Source organism: Palaemon carinicauda, chromosome 7, assembly GCF_036898095.1.
Source record: "Palaemon carinicauda isolate YSFRI2023 chromosome 7, ASM3689809v2, whole genome shotgun sequence".
In the NCBI taxonomy this organism is placed as follows: domain Eukaryota; kingdom Metazoa; phylum Arthropoda; class Malacostraca; order Decapoda; family Palaemonidae; genus Palaemon; species Palaemon carinicauda.
In genome coordinates, this window is record NC_090731.1 from 118,016,691 (window position 1) to 118,026,690 (window position 10,000).

General features: G+C 41.5%; 1 protein-coding gene across 3 annotated transcripts in view; it reads left to right on the top strand.

The window, feature by feature from the left end:
• The window catches only part of LOC137643994 (vesicle-associated membrane protein 7-like), a 276,913-nt gene that overhangs the window by 211,534 nt on the left and 55,379 nt on the right, over nt 1–10,000 (top strand). The gene's annotated exons all lie outside the window — the stretch shown is intronic.

The window sequence follows — 10,000 nt, forward strand, 5'->3', positions numbered from 1 at the left end:
ATTTTTCAGCAGGACGGTGCCCCTTGCCATACGGCTAAAAAAAGTGAAAAAGTGGCTGGAAAATAGCGAAGTGAACTATATTCCTGATTGGCCAGGTCAAAGTCCTGATATTTCGCCCATTGAGAACCTTTGGGCGATAGTTAAAGCCCGCCTTCGTAAAGAAGTGACAACAAACGTGACACTTCTCGAGGCGGCGCTCCATAAGGTGTGGGCGGAAATACCTGCTGAAATACTCCAAAACCTCGCCGATAGTGTTCCTCGACGACTTTTGGAGGTCAAGAAGAGGAAAGGCTACCATATAGACAAGTAGCAGGGATATTGGTGAGTGTTCAATTAAATTTTTATTGATTTATATTGTGTATTAGTGTAGATATGGGGGGGGGACCAAAATGAATGCACGGCGGATGCTGCCCGGACACAGCGATCCGCGCTGACTGTATATATATATATATATATATATATATATATATATATATATATATAAATATATATATATATATATATATATAATATATATATATATATATATATATATATTTATATATATATATATATATATATACATATATATGTGTGTGTGTGTGTAAAATATGTCTTCATGTGTGGAATCTAGATTCAACTTTTTGTGTGTTTCCAAAGACACATATCTATAAAATAACACAAGTAACGAACCTTATTGATAAATAGATAATATTAAACATCTTGGCTTTGTTAATATAAAATTCAAAATAAATACAGTACCTTCATTTAATTTTTAAATGATCAGAAATGACCAAGCTGTTTCTTCGCTTTCTCCAAGCTGTACTTGTAATTTGTCCCGGCTATCCTCTTTAGGATATCCAAATGTCTATTAGTGACTATTTCTCTGTTTCTTCTTCGCAATATTTATAGTTGAAAATGCAGAGTATGTGCTCACAAAATAGCACATCACTTTATACGCAGTCTGCTTCAAAACTGGGTAGTTTATATCAGGGGCAGTATGCCAGAAATTTTCCTCACCTGATTTTAAAATCACCTTTAGCATTTTATTTGCCTTCAGCTCAACGATCTGAACCCACCGGAGAATGATCGGGGCAAAGTTTAGCGGGTATAGAACTTAAGGTTGAAACATACACATTAAATGGGGTCTCAATAAAAGTAAATAAGTCCTTGTTCTTTATTGCCTTAAACTCCTTTCCCAATTCTTTGTAACATTTCTGGTTTGCCAAGTGTGGCTTTCCTAAGGTTTGGAAAATGCACAAATTGTCTGTCCCGTATGAAAAGTGATGTGATCTTGTTTTGAAATGCTGTGACTCCATTGCAGCTCCTGTTTGCTTCTTTCATGTAACTTTAATTTTAGTGCATTCAGGTGGCAGGCGAGATCAGTTAGGAAAGACAGTTTCCTTATCCACTCAGGATTCTCAAGTTCAGGTTCAACTTTTCCTTTGCTTGCAGTGATCTCACGAATTTGAGGCAGGAGACTCAAGAATCAGCCAAGCACTCTGCCTGGAGAAAATCATCTCACTTCATTAAGCATCACTAATTCTCCATACTCAGCCAGAAGTTCACGAAATTGACGATGATTCAATCTCCTTGAATGAAAGAATTACCACCCGAACAACCAGCTGCATTACATTTTGAAGTTCACAATCTTTGGATTTTGTCACAAGTGCCTCCTAGTGAATTTTTCAATGGAATGTGGCCAGATTTGGAATTTCCCTTTCCTTCCTCATTAATCCAATGAGACCCTTTTCTTTGTCTCTCATGTTGGGGACACCAGTAGGACACACACAAACCATGTTAGACCATTTTAGGATATTGTCAGAAAAAAACCCAAATAGTGCAGTCATAAAAGTCTTCTCCTCTACCTTGGTCATATAGTGGTAATAGGAACTATAGTTCTTCCCAGAATAAGTGTTCTTTTGGAAATCTTACCCAAATGCATATCTGTGCAGCATCACAAATATCTGTGTTTTCGTTCAATACAATATTAAATAATTAAAAAGCTGATGGATTACAGATTTCTTCAGTCCTCGTCAGTATGGTTGTGCCCGATATGATTTGTTTGAAAAAAAATTACATCTTTATTATTAAAACAACAATACATTTTCTCTGCTGATGCCAAAACACATTCTTCAACAATCTCTGCATTTGTAAAAGATTTCTTATGTTTGGCCAAGATCCACGCAATCATGTGTTGTCTTTGTAAAATTTTCTGCAACCTATGAAAAGTAAAGAATTGCCAGAGCCACTATATTCTGATAATTTTCATGTGGCCTTAATAAATAAACATTAAAATTTTGATTACTCAGTCATGGTTACTGGAAAGTCAACGACTCCTTGGTGTGAGGTAAAAATATGGCTCTCCATTTACAATAATTTTGTTTTTTTCAAGTGAATTCAGTTTCATGCAACCCTGATCGAGTAATCGATATTTCAGAGTTCATATTTTTAGACAGATAAACCTATTCCTATTACTAATCTTAATAAAAGAGGAGTGATATGGCAAAAGGATGAAATTTATATGTAGTACTTGGGAATTTTTCTTTGATCACTGATGAATTCTCTACATTTCTCTTTCTCTCCTGCTAGCCGATAATCTAGTCATTGTGAGCCGCCATTGGCTCGCGAGCCGCACAATGAAGACCACTGCCCTAGCGAATAGCCCCCCCCCCCCCCCCCCCGTGATGCCAACTCTCTGTCTCCTTTTGTACAGGTGTGGTCATCCTTGGGGCTTCCGGGTCCGGCCCCCAAGGACTCTTTGCTGAGCTTCATCATCCGTGGTGCTATTGCGCAGCTGTCGCCGACTTCGGAGTTAGATTCTCTGTCGTGAGTCGACGTTGTAGTGTCTGAGGAGTCTTGTATGGCTGCTGCCAGCGCCCCTGCACCTTCAGACTCTCCAACTGTTGCTGCCAACTCTGTTCCTCCCATTCCTGCTCATCCTTCTAGGGGGGAATTTGGTCTTTCTTTTGTCTCTCCTGCAAGTGTTTCTCCTCCTCAGGGGAGTTCACTCTTAGAGACTCCTCTGCGAAGGACTGCTGCGTCTAAAAGTCAGCTTACTGATCTCCCGGCCCATAGAGGGCTTCTTCAATGTAGAGCTCGCCCTCCGCTTCGCCTTAGAGGTGGCCCTTCACCATCGGTGTAAAGGCACCTCTTTGGCTCTTGAGCCTCATCCTCGCAGCCGTCTCCTGTAGAGGAGCCTCCGCTTAAGTCGTCTTACGGCCCTCGACCTTCACCTGTTCCTGGACCTTCTCCTGATGATGCTGCTGCTAGTCCTCGGACTTCGGTCTTGGAATCTTCTGTGGATTGTTCACGTTCCTGGTTGGTGGATGTTCACCCTTCCATAGGGCACATCGCGGTCCCAGTTCAACCATCACACTTACCTGCTGACCTGCCTTCACCGTTCCTTTTTCCTATTCTTCATTTGCCTGCTCGTGCTGCACCTCCTAAGTGTTTAGATGCACACCAATGCTCTCCAGCGCGCCAGCGCTCACCAGCATCACGTTAGCGCCCTCCAGCACTTCAGCGTTTCCCAGAGCGTCATCGCTCGCCAGCATGTCAGCTCTCTCCAGTGCATCAGCGCCCTTAGGTGCCTCAGCACTCGCCTGCTCATCAGCGAATTCCAATGCCCCAGTAATCTCCAGTTTGCCGGCGCTCTACAGCGCATTCTCGCTGGTCTAAGTACCAATGTTTACTGGCTCGTCAGAACTTTTCTTACTCATACCGAGTTACGAACTTACCTGTCCTCAGTCTGAAGTTAGACCTCCTCCGTGGAATGGGGTTTGAGTTTTCAGGTCTCTAAAGAGACCTCCCTATGAACCATTACGCCAGGCAACAGTTCGCCACCTCATTTGGAAGACGGTGTTCCTACTAGCTTTAGCTTCGGCCAAGCGAGTTGATGAACTTCTTGGTCTCTCATACGACATCGCCCATTCAAGGGGATGGGAAGAGGTAATGTTCGTCTTCATCCCTGAGTTTGTAGCCAAGACTAAGAATCCAGGAGTAGCAGATCCCCGATTCGACTCCTTCCGGATTTCAAATCCTCGCTCTGTACCTGATGACCCTGCCCAGTTAGGAGTTTGAGGCTCTACCTCAAGAAGACAGCCCCAGCCCATCCCTGTGTGTCTGCACTTTTCTTCAGCACAGAGAGGAACAAGAGGAGGGTCACTAAGAATACCATCTCTGCCTGGATTCGCAAGGTCATAGACCATGCCCTGAATCCGGACCCTCTTCTTTCACGTCGCCAAAGAGCCGACGATATCAGGGGCATAGCTTTGTCTCTGTCCTTCAAAAGAAACTTCTCTGTGACACAGGTTCTACAAGCTGGTGTGTGGAAATTTCAAAATATGTTCACACCCCACTAACTGCAAGACGTGACCCACAGGAGGCTCGATACATTCTCTATCAGTCCTGTGGTGGCTGCACAACATCTGGTATAATATCTCAAGCTCCTTATTGGGCAAGTAGCAGAACGTTGAAGGAACTGTTACCCGGTTTTAATCTACGTGAATGAAAAGGTTTGAGTGGCTCTTATTCTTTTCTTCATCCTCCCCTATTTTGGGGAAAGCAGCATCCTGGGTTCTCTCCATAAGCTGATCTCAAGCCACTGCAGGCAAACCATGCTCCCTTGTGTTCCTAGTATTAAGCTAATACTGTTGCGTCCCCATACCCTGTTGGGAAAGTCCTGTTTACAACAGTTTTTCCTACAAAGACTCGGAATAACTTTTACCTGGACAGTCACCCTTCTAAACATTTCAACACACAGCTTGCTTAGGCCCCGGACCCTGCGTAGCAAAGTTTAGCGAGGTGCAGGGAGTCCTTAGTTTTGGTACAAACGTATTCAAAATAAGGAGCCCCCGGGTAATGTGGGTGTGCCTGGTATTTTGGCACACTTGTGTGTTCTAAACTGGATTTGTTGAGGGTAGCTTCTTCCAACTTATAAAGCTCGCAGCTCCTATCAGTAAATTTATAAGGTTCCTATCAGTAAATTTATAATTTTAAGATTTCAAACACCTGGCCTCAAATGTACACGATACATGGTAAAACTTAGAAGAAAATTAACACATTTTTTTATTCTTGCTAACTTTAGAGTGGTGTCCTAATTTAATATAATTAAAACATTCCAGTGGCTTCTGCTTGAAAAGTCCCCTTGATCCTTTTATTTTTAATGATAATGTGGAAAGGTACATCATCATCGTGGAAAGTAAGGATAATCCTTGATGTTCCAGGGACTTTATGTACTTTCCATACATTTACTGGACACATGACCAGTATCTCCTCTTCTGTAAATTTATTAAGGTCTTTGTTGAAAACTACTCCCCTTTCATGGCTAAAATTTAGGTAGATTTGACATCTGTTGTTACATAACTGCTAATTGTGTTTAGGTTAGATAATATTACAGATTTTGTGCATGATTTGGCATGGATGAGGTAACTAGTTTTCCCAAAACGAGATATATCTCTAGTTGTAATGGTTCATATTTTTTTCTGAATCAATTTGCATATTATAAAGTAATCTCCTATTACTCCTTTAGGTTCAGCAAGAAGCCACATTAGTGATTTTGGCTTTCTTTGTGAAGGCATAACTACATTAACATCTTTTTCAAACCAGTCAGCAGGTTCATATAGTGTACGTCCAATTCCTTTGGATCCTTATTAGAAAGAGCATCCCTAATATTTTAGTTATTAATCCATAGAGCAGGGGTCGTGATTGACTAGGTAATTGACTGGTTGGTTGGTTTACCTGCTCAAGAATATTAAGAAGGTATGATACAGAGAGGAAATTTGCATTCTCCACTATTGGTACAGCGAGAGTATACTTCCGAGTTGGTCCACTCCCTATTCTACCCGTGGGATAGCACCAAAACAGATATAGAGGCACGGGTGTAAGCTAAATTCACCTGTTAGAACTAAGACCAAGAAAATAAAGAATTATGCTCCCCATATATGTAATGATGGAGTTCTGGCCAGAAGCCGAGTCCTACCTCAAGGATTGGATCCCCATGTATTCCAGTGACCCAACTCTTGAGAATAGTTCTGCCAAAGGTCAAAACCATCTTCGGGATGACTGAGATCACCCAATAATCTCGCATATAGCTTTGAATGGAAAAACTTCCCAATTGTGATCCTTGGGCTTACAGCATCCTGCTTCTCCAACTAGGGTTGTACCCCGGCTTGTAGTAGTAGTAGTAGTAATAATAATAATAATAATAATAATAATAATAATAATAATAATAATAATAATAATAATATTAATAGTGTTGAGAAGTAGAAATAGCATAGAGAGAGAAATTGATCCTTGGGCTTACAGCATCCTGCTTCTCCAACTAGGGTTGTACCTCAGTTATTAGTAATAGTAATAATTATAATAATAATAATAATAATAATAATAATATTAATAATGATGAGAAGTAGAAATAGCATAGAGAGAAATTTACAGTCAAATTGGGGAAGATTACTCCCAAATTTCAGAGCCCTCTTGCCCGTCATAAGGCTTCAACAAGGAAACTATACCCCGTGTTGAAGACGAGTAACTACGTCACGGCATTCTCTCATTAAAAGGGCATATAACAAAGCAACAGCTTCACTCCAATGAGGAAAAAGGAAGAGGAGAATGACCAGACATTCTACCCCTCCTTCTAGACTTATGTTAAACCGCTATCTTAGACAAGATGCTATTTGTGCAATGATAAGGCTGCCTATCATACCAGATTTCTACCTCCAGGATTAGCATCACTGTCAGTTTCTTCCTGGTTAGGGGAGATCTGATATCCCTGTCTTCATGCGCTCAAACTGGAATGGTACTTCAAGAAACTCATTGGATCAAAACGGCTGAGGTTGCATGAGTCAGAGGAAGTGACGAGTTATCCTAGACAACTTAGGCTGAGGCTTATGAGTAGCCTAGAGGACAAATCCTATCTGATACCCAGTCAAGGGTACAGGAGTGTCCTCTTGAGAGACCTGAGCACTTGAGTGACATACCTAAGGGGCTTGAGTTTCTGGAGTGGAAAGACCATTTAAAGTCACTCCTGAGCCCATGCTGATCCTCTGAAGGGAAAAGGTCTGAGCTCTTCAATTTGAGGTCTAGCTGAAGGCTGCATGACAGACTTTTACTGCATTGATTGAGCAGAGCTTTCTAAGCAAAGGAAGATGAGGGGAACCTTTGTAGAATAAATTTCCCCATGACAAGGGAAGTTTCAGAGGATGTGCATGCTGGACCCCAAGGACACATACTTCCAGATCCCAGTACATCCATCACCAAAGAAGTATCTAAGGATCATACTGACAATACCAGTTCAAGGTGCGGTGCTTTGGTCTTTCAACAGCACCTCGGGTTTTCATGAGTTTTCGTTTCACCTTAATGTCAACCTGAGCCAAGAGGATTGGCATATGTCTTCTAAGATATCTCGACGACTGGCTAATCCTAGCAGAATCAGTGGCTACCCTTTTTCAACACTGAGACAGACTCCTCAAATTTTAACTCGATTTGGGGATTGTAGTAAATCTCGAGAAGTAATCCCTGCTTCCTTTTCAGAGACTGGTATACCTAGGCATGATCATCAATACCAACCTACAGAAATTCTTCTCTCAGACGACAGAATCCAGAGGCGGAAGGTGGCAAGTCTCTTCCTTCAATGAGATGTGTTCCCAGCCCAGCAGAGGTTATGTCTCATAGGTCGCCTATTGACTCTGGTTCGTCTAGTCCGCAACGGTCTCCCCTATGAATCCAATCTCTTCAGTGGCAGCTAAACTACAGGTGGTTCAGCATGAGGAATCTCCAGATATTCTGGTCCCTATGGAACCTGAGCAAAAGACAAACCCGAGAAGGTGGGTGACTAACGAGAATCTCCACTGAGGGGTCAACCTCCTCATCCCTCTCCCAGAATTAATAAATTAATACTCCTTTCATATGCATGAAAAGAAGGAAGATGAGCCCACATGCTGCACCACACAGCCTGTTGGCTCTGTCAAAACACGAAAGGTACCGGTACATAAATCTCCTAGAGATGAGGGCAGCCTTCCTTGCCCTACAGCAGTTCCATCAGTTCCAGGTGGGTCACTCGGTGGTGTTGATGAGCGACAACACCATGGTAGTGACTTACATAAACAAACACGGCAGTACCCTTTTGCAGCACCTTGTCATCTAGCAATAGAAATGCTAAGATGGGCAAAAGACAGCTTGCTTCATTCCGGGCAAAAGGAATGTGCTCGGGACATCTAAGCAGAGTGACTTATATAGTGGCCTTTGAGTGGTCTTAGAATTATCTAGTAGCCAACGAAGTCCTGACTTTATGGGGTTCCCAAGAGTGGACCTGTTCGTGACATCCCTAAACAGCAGACTCCTGCTCTACTGTTTTCCAGTTCCAGATCCCCAGGCCTTCTCGTAGGATGCATTCCGCTCACACGGGTAGTTCATTTTTAAATCTTCATACAGTATTTAACTTTTAGTTCATTATTAAGTCTTCATATTTCATTAGGCATTATTGTATTTAATTATGATTCATTAAATCTTGCTTGTATTCTATTTTTCAATTTCTTGAACATTTCAAGAAAGGGCTAAGACAGGATTTGGGACAACTGTGACTTGTCAATGATAGAGATAGAAATATATTGCATAGGGATGAAGACATTAAGAAGAGATGGAGAGAATATTTTGAACAACTATTGAAAACTGAGAGAGAGAGAGAGAGAGAGAGAGAGAGAGAGAGAGAGAGAGAGAGAGAGAGAGAGAGAGAGAGAGGAGAGAGAGAGAGAGTGTGTGTGTGTGTGTGTGTAAAATGTGGAATGGGAAAGCACTGGCATTTCAAATTGAATTGTTCAGAATACTAGCTACAGAGGGGAAGAATGGATGCTTGATTTTGTAAGAGCAATAAGGGAAGAGGGATTAATACCTAAAAACTGGGAGGAGAGTCTAATGGTATTTATTGTATATTATAAAACAGAAAGGCAATGTCTTGGAATGTAGTAACTACAGGGAATTAAACTAATAGAGCATGGTTTTAAAGTTTTTGAGACGGCACTAAATAAGTGATTGTAAAGATTGGGAAACAGCAGCATGGATTCATTAGGGAGAGAGGGACTGCGGATGCCATCTTTATAGTAAGGTAGCTACAGGAAAAGAGGCTAGAGGGAAACCAGAACCTTTTATGTGCTTTTGTAGATCTAGAAGAGGCTTATAATAGAATAACAAAAGAAGTAATTTTTTGGTGCTTGAAGAAGAGAAAGTCCCAGAGGAATTGGTTTGAATGGTAGAGATGTTGTACAAAAGAACAAGGAAAAAGTAATAAGAGCTGTAGGGGAAACAGAAACCTTTCAAGTTAGTGTTGGATTTCACCAGGAGTCAGCATTAAGCCCATTTTTATTTGTGGTGGTCATGGATGAGTTAAGTGAAGAGTTCAGAAATGAAGAGTTGTTGGAGTTGCTGTATACAGCTAAATTGGTGATTACCACTGCAAATGAGGAAGAATTACATGAGATGGGCGGTACAGAGGGCTGGCTTGAGAATAAATGTGGATAAGACTGAAGCTGTGGTGAATATAAGGGCGGAGGGTGGATGTGAGGCTTAAGTTGAAATTAGGATAAAAGCAGGCTGGCGGAAGTGGAAGGAAGTAGCTGGAGTGGTATGTGATAAGAAACTGTCAATCAATCTAAAAGTCAAGATCTGTAGCACAGTAATAAGACCAGTGTTAATATATGGGCTTTATGACAAAAAGAGGAGGCAAAGCTTGAGAAACTGAAATGTGAATGCTGAGGTGGATTATGGGAATGTCACTTCTTAAAAGATTTTGAAGGCGATGAAGTAAGAGGAATGGCAATAGTAAAGATTACAAAGTCGATAAGAGTATCTTGACTTAGATGATGAGGGCACGTGTTGAGGATGAATGGTGGGAGAATATCAAGAGGGAGGCAAAGATTTCGTTGGCGAGATAAGGTGAAGTATGATATGGTGAGAAGAATTTTGGTGGAACAGGATGCCTTTGATAGTAGGCATTGGAGAGTCCTCATCAGACAAGCAACCCCTT